Below are 19,151 nucleotides of genomic sequence, written 5' to 3'. Positions count from 1 at the left end.
ACAGGTCACCGCTTCACAGCCCCGCCAGCAGCAGCCGCAGCCACCCCTGCCACCGACAGCCACACACCGCCCTTATTATACATGGGCAGCTAATGGCATTACCGGGGCCACAGGTCACCGCTTCACAGCCCCGCCAGCAGCAGCCGCAGCCCTGTGCCTGCCACCGACAGCCACAGGTCACCGCTTCACAGCCCCGCCAGCAGCAGCCGCAGCCCTGTGCCTGCCACCGACAGCCACAGGTCACCGCTTCACAGCCCCGCCACCCCGCCAGCAGCAGCCGCAGCCACCCCTGCCACCGACAGCCACACACCGCCCTTATTATACATGGGCAGCTAATGGCATTACCGGGGCCACAGGTCACCGCTTCACAGCCCCGCCAGCAGCAGCCGCAGCCCTGTGCCTGCCACCGACAGCCACAGGTCACCGCTTCACAGCCCCGCCAGCAGCAGCCGCAGCCCTGTGCCTGCCACCGACAGCCACAGGTCACCGCTTCACAGCCCCGCCACCCCGCCAGCAGCAGCCGCAGCCACCCCTGCCACCGACAGCCACACACCGCCCTTATTATACATGGGCAGCTAATGGCATTACCGGGGCCACAGGTCACCGCTTCACAACCCCGCCAGCAGCAGCCGCAGCCCTGTGCCTGCCACCGACAGCCACAGGTCACCGCTTCACAGCCCCGCCACCCTGCCAGCAGCAGCCGCAGCCACCCCTGCCACCGACAGCCACAGGTCACCGCTTCACAGCCCCGCCACCCCGCCAGCAGCAGCCGCAGCCCTGTGCCTGCCACCGACAGCCACAGGTCACCGCTTCACAACCCCGCCACCCCGCCAGCAGCAGCCGCAGCCCTGTGCCTGCCACCGACAGCCACAGGTCACCGCTTCACAGCTCCACCACCCCGCCATCAGCAGCAATTATTCATGAGACGCTGGAGGAGGCCCGGGGCTTAGATACAGAGGTATCACACCCGAGAGATGCTGGGAACCCTGTGCTGGACAACGCCAAGGGCTTAGATACAGAGGTATCAAACCCGAGAGATGCTGAGAGACCTGTGCTGGAGAAGGTCCGGGGCTTAGATACAGAGGTATCACACCCGAGAGATGCTGGGAACCCTGTGCTGGAGAACGCCCAGGGCTTAGATACAGAGGTATCACACCCGAGAGATGCTGGAAACCCTGTGCTGGAGGACGCCCAGGGCTTAGATACAGAGGTATCACACCCGAGAGATGCTGGAAACCCTGTGCTGGAGGACGCCCAGGGCTTAGATACAGAGGTATCACACCCAAGAGATGCTGGGAACCCTGTGCTGGAGGTGGCCCGAGGCTTAGATACAGAGGTATCACACCCAAGAGATGCTGGGAACCCTGTGCTGGAGGAGGCCTGGGGTTTAGATACAGAGGTATCACACCCGAGAGATGCTGAGAGACCTGCGCTGGAGGAGGCCCGAGGCTTACATACAGAGGTATCACACCCGAGAGATGCTGGGAACCCTGTGCTGGAGGAGGCCTGGGGTTTAGATACAGAGGTATCACACCCGAGAGATGCTGAGGGACCTGCGCTGGAGGAGGCTTGAGGCTTACATACAGAGGTATCACACCCGAGAGATGCTGGGAACCCTGTGCTGGAGAAGGCCCGAGGCTTAGATACAGAGGTATCACAACCGAGAGATGCTGGGAACCCTGTGCTGGAGGAGGCCTGGGGCTTAGAGACAGAGGTATCACACCTGGGAGATGCTGAGAGACCTGTGCTGGAGGAAACCAAGGGGATTAGATACAGAAGTATCACACCCGAGAGATGCTGAGAGACCTGTGCTGGAGGACACCCGGGGATTAGATACACAGGTATTACACCCGAGAGATGCTGGGAACCCTTTGCTGGAGGACGCCCAGGGCTTAGATGCAGAGGCCCTGCCCACGGTATAACACCTTAGAGATGCTGGGAAGAGCCCAGGAATCCTTTCCTAGAGGGCGCCGAGGGCTGCCGCACTGGGCTTAGATACAGAGGCTCTGTGGGTGGTATCACACATCATAGGGTCAGATACAGAGGCCCTGCGGGTGGTATCACACCTGAGAGATGCTGAGAAGAGCTGAGGAATCCTGTCCTAGAGGAGGCCAATGGCTGCCGCACTGGGCTTAGATACAGAGGCTCTGCCCAAGGTATCGCACATGATAGGAGTAGATACAGAGGCTGTGCAGTTGGTATCACACAATAGGAGTAGATACAGAGGCTCTATGGACAGTATCACACATCATAGTAGTAGATGCAGAGGCTCTGCAAACGGTATCACACATAGGATTAGATACAGAGGCTCTGGGGATGGTATCACATCTAGGATTAGATACAGCAGCCTGGCAAACAGTATCACACATGATAGGATTAGATACAGCATCCTGGCAGACAGTATCGCACATGATAGGATTAGATACAGCAGCCTGGCAGACAGTATCACACATGATATTCTTAGATACAAGGGCTCAGCAGATAGCACATCAAAGCTTTCCATATACATAGTAGATACATTGTGTCCCTAGATATGTTGGTATATGGCTGCCACCCGTGGGTGACGTCTCCAGCTGCGCTCTGCTGAGTGTCCACCTGTCTGTATCTCATCTGGTGCTGGAGACGGTACTCAGTATGGGTAGAGATGTAGGTGGGGGGCGTGTACTAAGGAGGCACCGCCCCCGAGCAGCATGACACAGGTCCAGTCCATTATTCTGCTGACCACACATGGGTTGGCACACACCTTCAGTGGTTGTCACTCTTCCCCTGTAGAATGTTCTCCCTGTGGTCACATGGATATTGGGCCATCCTGGAGGCAGGATCTTTGCTGAGCACGCCCCCTGCTGCCCTCCTAATAAGCCAGGTTTTGCAGCCTCACACTTTACAGCTTCTTTTTTGTTGTGATGTCTCCAAACTTCGATGATCCCCCAGAAAAGAAGGTGGTGATCAGAGCGCGCAGGTAGCCAGACGCGGCTCATATGGAGACGTGACAAAGAATAAAACTGCCAGATAAAAATAAACCAAAGCCAACGCGTTTCGCCTTCTCGCCGCTCCCACCCCGCTATACGGCTGCCAGCAGAAGAGACTTGTTTGCATTCTGGGCTTTTACCGGCAGCAAAGCTTAAAGGTCTCAGATCTTTCCACGCGAGCTCCTCTCATTATTCATACAATTAGCATGTGCCGTGCGTGCGGGACCATAGAGAAACAATGAGCGCAGAGGAGATTAACCCCTGCCTGCCCGCCGACGCTGTCAGCGACTACTAATGAGCTTAACCGGCCGGCTGGAAATTGCTAACCAGGTTTCCAGGTGTCTGAGCCGGGGTCACATGGGGCGATAGGGCAGCGCATTATTATACATACAAACTGGCTATAAAAATTCCTATTCATGGCCTGACGCCTTTTACCTTCTCCCTGGCAGCTCCGCAGCGATTTGCCGCAACATTATTTACTTCAGACCTAACTAATGCAGAGGACCTTAGGGGGCGGGGCATGACACAAGAGCAGAGAGTCTCCCTGAGTCATGCCCCGCCCCCTAGAGCCCTGTATGTTAGTAAGTATGGTGCCAGTGGGTGCGGGAGGGGGTCGACTCAGGAGGCCCTTCTGATGTTTGTGTCCTGCTCCTCCACTTTGGGTCCTGCACGAGTTCTGTTGTTGCTGCCTGTACCTACCAATCAGAGGCCAGCTTCCCTATCAGGGCAGCAGCATTAGTAATGGATGCTGCATTGTGATGCCTGAATGTCCCCTATGTAAGAAGCCAGATGCTACAGTGTCAGACTGGCCCAGCGGAGGACCGGACAATCTTCCAGTGGGCCCCCAGCTCAGAACCTGCACTTACACTGACTGACATGTCATTTCTCACTGGTTCTTCACTGGTGGCCCTCAGGATCATTTCCTCTGTTGGGCCCCTGGTCTGACACTGCCCCAATACAGTGGGGGAGGTATCCGCCCCCAGGTGACCCGGTGCCCTCCATGACCCGGTGCCCCGGAGCCAGTTGTTCTTCCCTGCCCAGGAGGCCCATGCTGCGCAGATCTGTACTGATCGCCTATTTGCCCCTTTAAGTCACTTTTTGCTTTTTGCTGTTTTTTTGTTGTTCTGAAATATCGGAGTTATGTAATAAATCCTGTGTGTGGGTGTGAGGACTTTTTATAGGCCTAGAATATGCAACTATCCCCCCCAGCTCTGGTTGCCAGAACTTATCAAAGCTCAGCGCAGATGCCCCCATAGCTGGTGCCCCAGTGACGGGACCGTCCCCACCATAGGGCCTGGATGATGTCCGAGCTCCTGTCTGTGCGGTCGTCATTAACTCGCCTGCTATCCCTCTCTGCAGCGCTCCGTGGTGGGGAATCTCGCAGCACAATAAAAGGGGAAACATGAATTTTGCATGATGCGCCGCAGTCACTCTGTAGGCTCCATGACGGGAGGGGAGAGACGTTCCTGGCACGGCTGCTGCCTACGAGAACATTGATAACAGGGACAGACAGGCGGCATATACATGTATATACAAAGCTGCAGCAGCACACCCCCACTCACCGTGTGACTGATACCCCTCTGTCTGGAGTGATGTCACTGGTGGGGCAGGCTGTGAGTGCAGGGATTAGGTGGGGCAGGCTGTGAGTGCAGGGATTAGGTGGGGCTGGCTGTGAGTGCAGGGACTAGGTGGGGCCAGATGCAAGTGCAGGGACTAGGTGGGGCAGGCTGCGAGTGCAGGGACTAGGTGGGGCCAGATGCGAGTGCAGGGACTAGGTGGGGCTCGCTGTGAGTGCAGGGACTAGGTGGGGCAGAATGCGATTGCATGGACTAGGTGGGGTTGGCTGTGAGTACAGGGACTAGGTGGGGCAGGCTGTAAGTGCAGGGACTAGGTGGGGCAGGCTGCGAGTGCAGGGACTAGGTGGGGCAGGATGCGAGTGCATGGACTAGGTGGGGTTGGCTGTGAGTACAGGGACTAGGTGGGGCAGGCTGCGAGTGCAGGGACTAGGTGGGGCAGGCTGCGAGTGCAGGGACTAGGTGGGGCAGGCTGCGATTGCATGGACTAGGTAGGGCAGGCTGTAAGTTCAGGGACTAGGTGGGGCAGGCTGTAAGTGCAGGGACTAGATGGGGCTGGCTGCGAGTGCAGGGACTAGGTGGGGCTGGCTGCGAGTGCAGGGACTAGGTGGGGCAGGCTGCGAGTGCAGGGACTAGGTGGGGCAGGCTGCTGGTGCAGGGACTAGGTGGGGCAGGCTGTAAGTGCAGGGACTAGGTGGGGCAGGCTGTGAGTGCAGGGACTAGGTGGAGCAGGCTGTGAGTACAGGGACTAGGTGGGGCTGGCTGCGAGTGCAGGGACTAGTTGGGGCTGGCTGCGAGTGCAGGGACTAGGTGAGGCAGGCTGCTGGTGCAGGGACTAGGTGGGGCAGGATGTAAGTGCAGGGTCTAGGTGGGCCTGGCTGCAAGTGCAGGGACTAGGTGGGGCAGGCTGCGGGTGCAGGGACTAGGTGGGGCAGGCTGTGGGTGCAGGGACTAGGTAGGGCAGGCTGTGAGTGCAGGGACTAGGTGGGGCAGGCTGCGAGTGCAGGGACTAGGTGGGGCAGGCTGCGAGTGCAGGGACTAGGTGGGGCAGGCTGCGAGTGCAGGGACTAGGTGAGGCAGGCTTTAAGTACAGGAACAAGGTGGGGAAGGCTGCTGGTGCAGGGACTAGGTGGGGCAGGCTGTGAGTGCAGGGACTTGGTGGGGCAGGCTGCGAGTGCAGGGACTTGGTGGGGCAGGCTGCGAGTGCAGGGACTAGGTGGGGCAGGCTGCGAGTGCAGGGACTAGGTGAGGCAGGCTTTAAGTACAGGAACAAGGTGGGGAAGGCTGCTGGTGCAGGGACTAGGTGGGGCCAGATGCGAGTGCAGGGACTAGGTGGGGCAGGCTGCGAGTGCAGGGACTAGGTGGGGAAGGCTGCTGGTGCAGGGACTAGGTGGGGCCAGATGCGAGTGCAGGGACTAGGTGGGGAAGGCTGCTGGTGCAGGGACTAGGTGGGGCCAGATGCGAGTGCAGGGACTAGGTGGGGCAGGCTGCGAGTGCAGGGACTAGGTGGGGAAGGCTGCTGGTGCAGGGACTAGGTGGGGCCAGATGCGAGTGCAGGGACTAGGTGGGGAAGGCTGCTGGTGCAGGGACTAGGTGGGGCAGGCTGCGAGTGCAGGGACTAGGTGGGGCAGGCTGCGAGTGCAGGGACTAGGTGGGGAAGGCTGCTGGTGCAGGGACTAGGTGGGGCCAGATGCGAGTGCAGGGACTAGGTGGGGAAGGCTGCTGGTGCAGGGACTAGGTGGGGCAGGCTGTGAGTGCATGGACTAGGTGGAGCAGGCTGTGAGTACAGGGACTAGGTGGGGCTGGCTGAAAGTGCAGGGACTAGGTGGGGCTGGCTGCGAGTGCAGGGACTAGGTGGGGCTGGCTGCGGGTGCAGGGACTAGGTGGGGCTGGCTGCGGGTGCAGGGACTAGGTGGGGCAGGCTGTGGGTGCAGGGACTAGGTGGGGCCAGATGCGAGTGCAGGGACTAGGTGGGGGATAACCTCCCAGAGACCCACAGAAGCAAGAGCAGCCCTCCCAGTTCTGACACTCCTTGAAGCATCTCATGGTCCCAGCGCCAGTCATAGGACAGTTCAGAATTCCTTGACTAATTTAGTGTGTTCTGCAACCACCAAGTGTAGGAGGCCCCCTGGTGTGTTCTGCAACCATCAAAAGTATTGTGCCACCTAGTGTGCTCTGCATTCTTCAAGAGTATTGTGCAACTTAGTTCTGCAACCACCCAGTGCCACCCAGTGTATTCTGCATCCACAAAGTTTATTATGCCACCTAGTACATTCTGCAACCATCAAGCATATTTTGCCACCTTGTGTGCCCTGAAGCCACCAAGCCAATTGTGCTACTGTGTTTTCAAATCATCAAGATTGTACCATCTAGTGTTCTGCAACCATCAAGAGTATCGTGCCATCTAATGTGTTCTGCATCCAACATCTAGAGTAGTGTGTTAGCTAGTGTGTTCTACAACCATCAAGCCTATTGTGCAGCCCAATGTGTTCTGCAACCATGAATCCTGTTGGGCCGTACTGTAACCCATTGTACTGCTGCTTGTCATAGTCATGGAGGGGTCTCACCTCTGCCCCCCTCAGCAGTGCGTGTTTGGAGGGTGATGTTTAGTTGGATGTGGGGCTGCGGGCGGTCCTGCAGGGGATGATGGGGATCCTACTGGAGGATGATGGGGATCCTACAGGAGGATGTTGGGGATCCTGCAGGAGGATGTTGGGGACCCTGCAGGAGGATGATGGGGATCCTGCAGGAGGATGATGGGGATCCTGCAGGAGGATGTTGGGGACCCTGCAGGAGGATGATGGGGATCCTGCAGGAGGATGATGGGGATCCTGCAGGAGGATGTTTGGGACCCTGCAGGAGGATGTTGGGGACCCTGCAGGAGGATGTTGGGGATCCTGCAGGAGGATGATGGGGATCCTGCAGGGGATGATGGGGATCCTGCAGGGGATGATGGGGATCCTGCAGGAGGATGATGGGGACCCTGCAGGAGGATGTTGGGGACCCTGCAGGAGGATGTTGGGGACCCTGCAGGAGGATGTTGGGGATCCTGCAGGGGGATGATGGGGATCCTGCAGGGGATGATGGGGATCCTGCAGGAGGATGATGGGGATCCTGCAGGAGGATGTTGGGGACCCTGCAGGGGGATGATGGGGATCCTGCAAGAGGATGATGGGGACCCTGCAGGAGGATGTTGGGGACCCTGCAGGAGGATGATAGGGACCCTGCAGGGGGATGATGGGGACCCTGCAGGAGGATGTTGGGGACCCTGCAGGAGGATGATGGGGATCCTGCAGGAGGATGATGGGGATCCTGCAGGGGGATGATGGGGACCCTGCAGGGGGATGATGGGGATCCTGCAGGGGGATGATGGGGACCCTGCAGGGGGATGATGGGGACCCTGCAGGAGGATGTTGGGGACCCTGCAGGAGGATGATGGGGATCCTGCAGGAGGATGATGGGGATCCTGCAGGAGGATGATGGGGACCCTGCAGGGGGATGATGGGGATCCTGCAGGGGGATGATGGGGATCCTGCAGGGGATGATGGGGACCGTGCAGGGGGATGTTGGGGACCCTGCAGGGCGGTGATGGGGACCCTGCAGGAGGATGATGGGGATCCTGCAGGAGGATGTTGGGGACCCTGCAGGAGGATGATGGGGATCCTGCAGGAGGATGTTGGGGACCCTGCAGGAGGATGATGGGGATCCTGCAGGAGGATGATGGGGATCCTGCAGGAGGATGATGGGGATCCTGCCGGGTGATTATCGCGATCCTCTCGCCGTTCCTCACTCATATATTAGTTAATTGGCTGGAAGCTCCTGGCTGTGGCAGTTTTCCTGAGTCTGGATTGTTGATGATCCCGCTCTGTGCAGCGTCAGCAGCCTCACCAATCAGGACAGTCATTAGATCCTGGAAGAGACACGTCCGCTATATAACAGGATAGATAAGCGGCCACCGGCATCCTGACCTAATTACACTGAATTACAGCCGGCGGTGTGGACACTGCTATATGGATAACACTATAGTATGGACACTGCTATATGATAACACTATAGTATGGGCACTGATATATGGATAACACTATAGTATGGGCACTGCTATATGGATAACACTATAGTATGGGCACTGCTATATGGATAACACTATAGTATGGGCACTGCTATATGGATAACACTAGTATGGGCACTGCTATATGGATAACACTATAGTATGGGCACTGCTATATGATAACACTATAGTATGGGCACTGCTATATGATAACACTATAATATGGGCACTGCTATATAATAACACTATAGTATGGGCACTGCTATATGGATAACACTATAGTATGGGCACTGCTATATGATAACACTATAGTATGGGCACTGCTATATGGATAACACTACAGTATGGGCACTGCTATATAATAACACTATAGTATGGGCACTGATATATGGATAACACTATAGTATGGGCACTGCTATATAATAACACTATAGTATGGGCACTGCTATATGATAACACTATAGTATGGGCACTGATATATGATAACACTATAGTATGGGCACTGATATATGGATAACACTATAGTATGGGCACTGCTATATGATAACACTATAGTATGGGCACTGATATATGGATAACACTATAGTATGGGCACTGCTATATGATAACACTACAGTATGGGCACTGCTATATGGATAACACTACAGTATGGGCACTGCTATATGATAACACTATAATATGGGCACTGCTATATAATAACACTATAGTATGGGCACTGATATATGGATAACACTATAGTATGGGCACTGCTATATAATAACACTATAGTATGGGCACTGCTATATGATAACACTATAGTATGGGCACTGATATATGATAACACTATAGTATGGGCACTGATATATGGATAACACTATAGTATGGGCACTGCTATATGATAACACTATAGTATGGGCACTGATATATGGATAACACTATAGTATGGGCACTGCTATATGATAACACTACAGTATGGGCACTGCTATATGGATAACACTACAGTATGGGCACTGCTATATGATAACACTATAGTATGGGCACTGCTATATGATAACACTATAGTATGGGCACTGCTATATGATAACACTATAGTATGGACACTGCTATATGATAACACTATAGTATGGGCACTGCTATATGATAACACTATAGTATGGGCACTGATATATGGATAACACTATGGTATGGGCACTGCTATATGATAACACTATAGTATGGGCACTGCTATATGATAACACTATAGTATGGGCACTGCTATATGATAACACTATGGTATGGGCACTGCTATATGATAACACTATAGTATGGACACTGCTATATGGATAACACTATGGTATCGGCACTGCTATATGATAACACTATAGTATGGGCACTGATATATGGATAACACTATAGTATGGGCACTGCTATATGGATAACACTATAGTATGGACACTGCTATATGGATAACACTATAGTATGGGCACTGCTATATGATAACACTATAGTATGGACACTGCTATATGGATAACACTATAGTATGGGCACTGCTATATGATAACACTATAGTATGGGCACTGCTATATGATAACACTATAGTATGGGCAGTATACTATACCGTGCTTTACAGTCCTAGGCCGTGGTGACTCCTCTCCAAATGTAACCTTTATGGTTGTGGCCAAAAAGTTGGATTTTGGTCTCATCACCCCAAATGTCTCTGAGCTGTCTCTGTGCTGTCTCTCTGCTGTCTCTGCACTGTCTCTCTGCTGTCTCTGCACTGTCTGATGCTGTCATAACTGTATAATGTCCCCCATATAGCTATAATGTCCCCCTGCAATGTCCCCCATATAGCTATAATGTCCCCCTGCATTGTCCCCCATATAGCTATAATGTCCCCCTGCATTGTCCCCCATATAGGTATAATGTCCCCCTGCAATGTCCCCCATATAGGTATAATGTCCCCCTGCATTGTCCCCCATATAGCTATAATGTCCCCCTGCATTGTCCCCCATATAGCTATAATGTCCCCCTGCAATGTCCCCCATATAGGTATAATGTCCCCCTGCATTGTCCCCCATATAGGTATAATGTCCCCCTGCATTGTCCCCGATTATAGCTATAATGTCCCCCTGCAATGTCCCCCATATAGGTATAATGTCCCCCTGCAATGTCCCCCATATAGCTATAATGTCCCCCTGCAATGTCCCCCATATAGGTATAATGTCCCCCTGCAATGTCCCCCATATAGCTATAATGTCCCCCTGCAATGTCCCCCATATAGCTATAATGTCCCCCTGCAATGTCCCCCATATAGGTATAATGTCCCCCTGCATTGTCCCCGATTATAGCTATAATCTCCCCCTGCATTGTCCCCCATATAGCTATAATGTCCCCCTGCAATGTCCCCCATATAGCTATAATCTCCCCCTGCATTGTCCCCCATATAGCTATAATGTCCCCCTGCATTGTCCCCCATATAGCTATAATGTTTCTCTGCATTGTCCCCCATATAGCTATAATCTCCCCCTGCATTGTCCCCCATATAGCTATAATGTCCCCCTGCATTGTCCCCCATATAGCTATAATGTCCCCCTGCATTGTCCCCCATATAGCTATAATGTACCCCTGCATTGTTCCCCATATAGGTATAATGTCCCCCTGCATTGTTCCCCATATAGCTATAATGTCCCCCTGCATTGTCCCCCATATAGCTATAATGTCCCCCTGCATTGTCCCCCATATAGCTATAATGTACCCCTGCATTGTTCCCCATATAGGTATAATGTCCCCCTGCATTGTTCCCCATATAGGTATAATGTCCCCCTGCATTGTTCCCCATATAGCTATAATGTCCCCCTGCATTGTCCCCCATATAGCTATAATGTACCCCTGCATTGTTCCCCATATAGGTATAATGTCCCCCTGCATTGTTCCCCATATAGCTATAATGTCCCCCTGCATTGTCCCCCATATAGCTATAATGTACCCCTGCATTGTTCCCCATATAGGTATAATGTCCCCCTGCATTGTCCCCCATATAGCTATAATGTCCCCCTGCATTGTCCCCCATATAGTTATATTGTCCCCCATATAGGTATAATGTACCCCTGCATTGTCCCCCATATAGCTATAATGTCCCCCTGCATTGTCCCCCATATAGCTATAATGTCCCACCCACCCCGGAAAAAACAACAACAACATTATACTCACCTAATCCTGGCAGGGTGCCGGCCTTCCTCTCTACAGATTGTCAGACGCCGGAGGCATTCCCCAGCCGCGTGATGACGTCATCCCAGCGCCTTCTGCGGGATCTGTCATTAGCTGTAGAGATTGAAGCATGGAGCGCGGAGGTCGGGAGAATGGTGCCCAGAGCTCTGTGACGTCCGGGGTCGGAGGTCCTGGGTGGGCGCGGATGCGGGCGCAGGGAGCTAAGTGCCGCGAGGCCCCGACGGAGGGGGAATTTCTATTCAGCCACCAGGGAATCTGGGAGAGGAGGAAGGGGGGGGGCGCGGACGCCACGGGATAGCACACCACAGCAGCTTATCACTCAGGGGCCCCGAAAGTGATGTGCTGCCGTTTAACATCATGCACACTAATAATGTGGGCGGTGGCGGCATGGGCCCCCCCGGAGCCTCGGGCCCCGGGCGGCCGCCCAAACCGCCCACATTATAATCTGCCACTGGATGCGGTGCAATGTGGCAGTGACATAGCAGAGCTGATGCGGTGCAATGTGGCAGTGACATAGCAGAGCTGATGCGGTGCAGTGTGGCAGTGACATAGCAGAGCTGATGCGGTGCAATGTGGCAGTGACATAGCAGAGCTGATGCGGTGCAATGTGGCTGTGACATAGCAGAGCTGATGCAGTGCAGTGTGGCAGTGACATAGCAGAGCTGATGCGGTGCAGTGTGGCAGTGACATAGCAGAGCTGATGCGGTGCAGTGTGGCAGTGACATAGCAGAGCTGATGCGGTGCAGTGTGGCAGTGACATAGCAGAGCTGATGCGGTGCAGTGTGGCAGTGACATAGCAGAGCTGATGCGGTGCAGTGTGGCAGTGACATAGCAGAGCTGATGCGGTGCAGTGTGGCAGTGACATAGCAGAGCTGATGCGGTGCAGTGTGGCAGTGACATAGCAGAGCTGATGCGGTGCAGTGTGGCAGTGACATAGCAGAGCTGATGCGGTGCAGTGTGGCAGTGACATAGCAGAGCTGATGCGGTGCAGTGTGGCAGTGACATAGCAGAGCTGATGCGGTGCAGTGTGGCAGTGACATAGCAGAGCTGATGCGGTGCAGTGTGGCAGTGACATAGCAGAGCTGATGCGGTGCAGTGTGGCAGTGACATAGCAGAGCTGATGCGGTGCAGTGTGGCAGTGACATAGCAGAGCTGATGCGGTGCAGTGTGGCAGTGACATAGCTGAGGTGATGCGGTGCAGTGTGGCAGTGACATAGCAGAGCTGATGGGGTGCAGTGTGGCAGTGACATCGCTGAGGTGATGCGGTGCAGTGTGGCAGTGACATAGCAGAGCTGATGCGGTGCAGTGTGGCAGTGACATAGCAGAGCTGATGCGGTGCAGTGTGGCAGTAACATAGCAGAGCTGATGCGGTGCAGTGTGGCAGTGACATAGCAGAGCTGATGCGGTGCAGTGTGGCAGTAACATAGCAGAGCTGATGGGGTGCAGTGTGGCAGTCACAGGGTTAGCACTCTCTCCTGGCAGTACATTACAGGTGGGCCGCTTGGCTTGATGGACTTTGCCGTTTTGGCGGCAGTTGTGTAAGTGCAGCCGGGAATAGTGGCGGTGACAGGTGTCTCGGAGGGAGCGCTCCCCGCTGAGACCTCTCAGACTAATATTGCTTCCAGCACAGACGTCGTTACATTTCCATCACTCCCTGAGGAGCGTCGGGCAGAGCGGACACACGCCACCATCATAGCCCGAGTATATAGATGCTGTGGTGACCCCCGGGGGTGTTGTGTCGGAGGTGCGGCCGGTCACTTGCTAGGTGGTGAGGTGTGACGCCAGATTTATGGTGTATGGCCCAGATACAGCCGGACCTTAGGATGATGTCACATGACGCCAGTGCCGGTTGGGCACACAGGTGTGAGGGCACACCTGCTTTGTACCTTTTGCCCTGTGGTCGGTGACCTGCCGGGATGCTACCGGGTCCCTTGGGATGATGTAGTCACGGATGGCCGGAGAGGTGTAGTGACCCTCCCGGATGATAGGACCCGCCACCCACAGAAGGGGAAGTGTCCATAGGCTGCAGTGCACACTGGGTCGGTGCGAGATGAAGAATCACAGAGTCTCTTTACCATAAATAACCTCGTTTTTACTTGAGAAGTACTTGTGTGCAGCAGGTTATACAGCTTTGTATACGGCTCTTGGTAAAACACTCGAAAATACACTCGATAATACTTGGGGACGAACACTCGACAACACAACAGCCAGATCTGTGACAGGAAGGTAGTAAGGAGGATAGCCGTGCTGACTGAGGGGCGTATTGTGATATACAAGAAGCAGAGTAGCAGAGAGGAGGATGCTGTGAGAGTCCCAACCCAAGTAGTCCTGTGCTCTGCCGGGATGTTGGAGGTAGAAATAGAAGAATACTTAGAAGAAGAGGAAGAAAGTCCTTGTACCCGTGTATTGACCTTTGGGTCTTCACACCACCTAATGCCCATTAGATTTGGCTGAACCGTCCTAGGAGGTGACACAAGGCCCAGACCGTGTTACCTGGGATGAGCGGATGAGGATTTCCTGCTGACACCCGCGCTGTGAGAGTTCCTAGGCTTTGCGCAACTTTGCTCTATTCGGATCAGTTCCTAGCTTACTGCTGTCTGTGGATACTGTCCTGCTCTGTGACTCTCCTAGTCCACGGCGTGGGTTGAGGCTGTCTCTGACTTGTCCTCTCTTGTGAGAGTCTAACAGTGCATAGTGTTGTGTAGCGTTACTGAGAAGGAAACTGTTAGCAGTGTCCTGTCTGACGTCCTACCCATACGGGGCTCTGACTAAGGGCCCTATTCCACAGTATTACATTTGGCCCGATTCGGCCGATTATCGTTCAGTGAAATAGAGAGAACGATCAGCCGATGATCGTGTCATCGGCTGATCGTTCATTTAGGGCCAGACCTAAAATCATTGTTCCCCCACCGCGCATCGCTACGGTTGAATAGCGGTGCGCGGTGGGCGACCAACGATTTGAGAAGCAGCTGCAGCAGCAGCATACATTACCTGTCCAGGCTTCTTCTCCGCGCTGTCTTCATCCCCGGGTCCCGCGCGCTTTATCTTCAGAATGGCCGGTCAGCTGACGGAGCGCTCAGCCAATCACAGGCCGGGACCGCCTCGTGTGATTGGCTGAGTGGCCTGAGATTTCCCTGCAGCCCTCGCTCAACGATCATCGGGCCGTGGAATAGGCCCAGTAAACGAGCGTCGATCCATCAGATCGCCGTTCATTTACATAGTTGATCGGGCCCTCCTCGGCTCGTGGAATAGGACCCTAAGACTGACCTGAGCAGGGGACCTTGCAGAGGGCCCGGGCCCTGGGGAGGATCACTGTAGAGAGCTGTCTAGCTTGCATCCTTCTTCTACAGTATCCAACACAAAAGACCTTCACCCTTCCTCTACCCATGTGACTTCCTTCCTCAGTGTATCTAAAGTGTGCTGTGAGTGGGTGAAGAGTGCAACAGAAGAAGTAAAGGGAGAGGGGATAGGAGAGAAAAAAACAAGATTCCCATAGGTTCACAGATCCATGTGACATACAAACAAACAATAGCTTCAGCTGTGCAGCATTTGAACACACACTTCTATGACAGCGACATCTAGTGGCAAAAATTTATCACTACTCTCATCACCACATAAGTACAATACGTACAGGCTTTTACGAAGGGTGCATATAATAGTAACACCCGTGGTAGGACACCACAATGCTACTGCAATATCTATCTGTAACCCTTCCCCTCCCCCGGCAGGAGGCTGAACACCACACCTGTCAGCTGCAGATAACGGGGCTCCAGCCATGAGGAGTATTATAGTAGTTGTATTCCTGTATATATGAGCAGTATTATAGTAGTTTTATCCCTGTATATAGGGAGCAGTATTATAGTAGTTATATTCCTGTATATAGGAGCAGTATTATAGTAGTTATATTCCTGTATATAGGAGCAGTATTATAGTAGTTATATTCCTGTATATAGGAGCAGTATTATAGTAGTTATATCGCTGTATATAGGAGCAGTATTATAGTAGTATATCCCTGTATATAGGAGCAGTATTATAGTAGTTATATTCCTGTATATATGAGCAGTATTATAGTAGTTATATTCCTGTATATAGGGGCAGTATTATAGTAGTTATATTCCTGTATATAGGGAGCCGTATTATAGTAGTATATCCCTGTATATAGGAGGCAGTATTATAGTAGTTATATTCCTGTATATAGGAGGCAGAATTATAGTTATATTCCTGTATATAGGAGCAGTATTATAGTAGTTATATCCCTGTATATAGGAGCAGTATTATAGTAGTTATATTCCTGTATATAGGAGCAGTATTATAGTAGTTATATTCCTGTATATAGGAGCAGTATTATAGTAGTTATATTCCTGTATATAGGAGCAGTATTATAGTAGTTATACACGAACTGGAGAGAGTGGAACGGCTGCACATCCCATCTATGGCTGATACTAATGCCGCTAGGCCTATATTAAAAATCAACACCAGAGTGTCTGTATATGAATTGATCAAGCCATATTGCCCCGTGTACCACCGCGCAGGTCCTCTGGTCCACACGGGTCCCTACGCTAACTCCTCTCCGCCAGCGGTGCTGGCCGGGTTCTGGTGTGGTGTTTTTGGGTCTGGTCCTGTGACATGGGGGTCGCAGGGCCGTCCTATGGCCCCCGTTCCCTGACTGTGCACGCCTGCGGGGTTCGTGGCCACTGACTGGCACGGTGTGGACTTAGTGTAGGGACCCATGTGTATCAGATACCGGCACGAGGTACATGGGGCAGTATGGCTTGATCAATTCATACACAAAATTCTGATGTGTTTTTTATTTAGCCTAGCGGCACTAGTATCAGCCATAGGTGTGAGGTGCAGCGCTCTGTTTCTTCCCTGAACCGCATTATAGCAGATATATCCCTGTATATAGGAGAAGTATTATAGTAGTTATATTCCTGTATATAGGAGCAGTATTATAGTAGTTATATTCCTGTATATAGGAGCAGTATTATAGTAGTTATATTCCTGTATATAGGAGCAGTATTATAGTAGTTATATTCCTGTATATAGGAGCAGTATTATAGTAGTTATATTCTTGTATATAGGAGCAGTATTATAGTAGTTATATTCCTGTATATAGGAGCAGTATTATAGTAGTTATATTCTTGTATATAGGAGCAGTATTATAGTAGTTATATTCCTGTATATAGGAGCAGTATTATAGTAGTTATATTCCTGTATATAGGGAGCAGTATTATAGTAGTTATATTCCTGTATATAGGGAGCAGTATTATAGTAGTTATATTCCTGTATATAGGGAGCAGTATTATAGTAGTTATATTCCTGTATATAGGAGCAGTATTATAGTAGTTATATTCTTGTATATAGGAGCAGTATTATAGTAGTTATATTCCTGTATATAGGAGCAGTATTATAGTAGTTATATTCCTGTATATAGGGGGCAGTATTATAGTAGTTATATTCCTGTATATAGGGAGCAGTATTATAGTAGTTATATTCCTGTATATAGGGGGCAGTATTATAGTAGTTATATTCCTGTATATAGGGAGCAGTATTATAGTAGTTATATTCTTGTATATAGGGGGCAGTATTATAGTTCTTTCTTGTACGTCTCCTCACTCCATCAGTCACGTCCGCCCCCCATACATTTATGTTGCTGTCACTGTTGCAGCTTCTCTCTTAATCCTGGACCATTTAATCCACAGTCAGTGTGGAGTCTTCCTCTGTCTGCATCTTGTCCGCTCTTCCTCTCCCTGATAAGCGGCTTGGATGCAGTATTTGTGCGGTTTGGTGCGCGGGGCGGAGGAGGGCTGATAAGGAGACGTCTGGCATCAGATACAGAAGAAGTTGCTATTTCCTGCGCTTGTAACTAAACTTTCCGTCACATTGCGGCGTTTCCACATTGATCAGATTAATGGCATTTAATGAACGCGAATCTATCGAGCGGCTTAAATAAATGATAATGTGTATGTTACCGCGGAATAGACGCTGACATCCTCAGGGGGCACATACTTATCACTGGGCGCTGATATTTATTTATTTCCCAGCTATTGCTGGACCTGCCGGCTTCCACTTTGTCACGTCGCTTTTCCATCCTAATAATAAACCTTGGCTGTTCCTCTGTGCAGTAGTTTGTCCCCAGGAGCTGCTGTTCCTCTGTGCAGTAGTTTGTGCTCCGGAGCTGCTGCTCCTCTGTGCAGTAGTTTGTGCTCCAGAGCTGCTGCTCCTCTGTGCGGTAGTTTGTGCTCCAGAGCTGCTGCTCCTGTGTGCAGTAGTTTGTGCTCCGGAGCTGCTGCTCCTCTGTGCAGCAGTTTGTGCTCCAGAGCTGCTGCTCCTGTGTGCAGTAGTTTGTGCTCCGGAGCTGCTGCTCCTCTGTGCAGTAGTTTGTCCCCAGGAGCCGCTGCTCCTCTGTGCAGTAGTTTGTCCCCAGGAGCTGCTGTTCCTCTGTGCAGTAGTTTGTGCTCCAGAGCTGCTGCTCCTCTTTGCAGTAGTTTGTGCTTCGGAGCTGCTGCTCCTCTTTGCAGTAGTTTGTGCTCCGGAGCTGCTGCTCCTCTGTGCAGTAGTTTGTCCCCAGGAGCTGCTGTTCCTCTGTGCAGTAGTTTGTGCTCCGGAGCTGCTGTTCCTCTGTGCAGTAGTTTGTCCCCAGGAGCTGCTGTTCCTCTGTGCAGCAGTTTGTGCTCCAGAGCTGCTGCTCCTCTGTGCATTAGTTTGTGCTCCGGATCTTCACTTGACGGCCCACATGTACAGGACTGGGCCCAAATACTTCTGGCCTCTAGGCATGTGGGCCCCACTAGGCTCTAGGGCCCAGGTGTAACATCTACACCCCCTATAGCTGCCCCCTGGGCTCTGCACAGTGTATAGATCTGCTGTCGGCCATCTTTATACATGGAGCCTATGAGATTTCTTTTTCTCTTTTCCTTGGAATTCTTTGGTTTTCATCTACAATAACTTTATTTACAATCGGCTGTCACGCATCATCCAGTGTGCACGGCGCCGCGTCCTCGGCCAAGGAGCGATTCGCCATAAATCCTTCATTCAGTATTCACAGCACGCGGCATAATAAAGCGCACCGGGATGTCTGCTCTGTACATTACACACGGTGCTCCGCCAACACTCGTGCTATAAACCCCACATCAATCTACTCCACACAAGGAGGGGGGATCCCAGGCTCCTAACATCACATGGTACAGACCAAGCCCCCCCTCCTCCCAGGGCAATGGTCCAGGCCAAATTCAAAAGTAACATTTTATACTGGTGCACTTCCTTATATGGAGCTGCTGGGGGCGGAGCTTTACACTGCCGCCCAGAGGACCCGCCCAGGCTTGGAGGCACGAATACTATGCTGTGCTGCAAAGCATCATGGTACAAAAATATAAA

The 19,151-nt window shown here is 52.3% G+C and overlaps 1 protein-coding gene across 5 annotated transcripts in view; it reads left to right on the top strand.

Moving 5' to 3' along the window:
- FIBCD1 (fibrinogen C domain containing 1) overlaps positions 1-19,151 on the top strand; it is a 275,844-nt gene that overhangs the window by 127,538 nt on the left and 129,155 nt on the right. Inside the window, exon 1 of one of the 5 annotated variants that reach the window (XM_069985752.1) lies at positions 1,632-1,841. The exons of the other annotated variants lie outside the window; for them this stretch is intronic. The gene's annotated coding sequence lies outside the window, so the exon portion shown is untranslated. Of the gene's footprint in view, positions 1-1,631; positions 1,842-19,151 lie in introns of those variants that run through there. 5 annotated transcript variants of the gene reach the window in all.

The sequence above is a fragment of the Dendropsophus ebraccatus genome, chromosome 10, assembly GCF_027789765.1.
Source record: "Dendropsophus ebraccatus isolate aDenEbr1 chromosome 10, aDenEbr1.pat, whole genome shotgun sequence".
Taxonomy (NCBI): Eukaryota; Metazoa; Chordata; class Amphibia; order Anura; family Hylidae; genus Dendropsophus; species Dendropsophus ebraccatus.
This window is presented reverse-complemented; position numbering and strand designations above follow the sequence as displayed.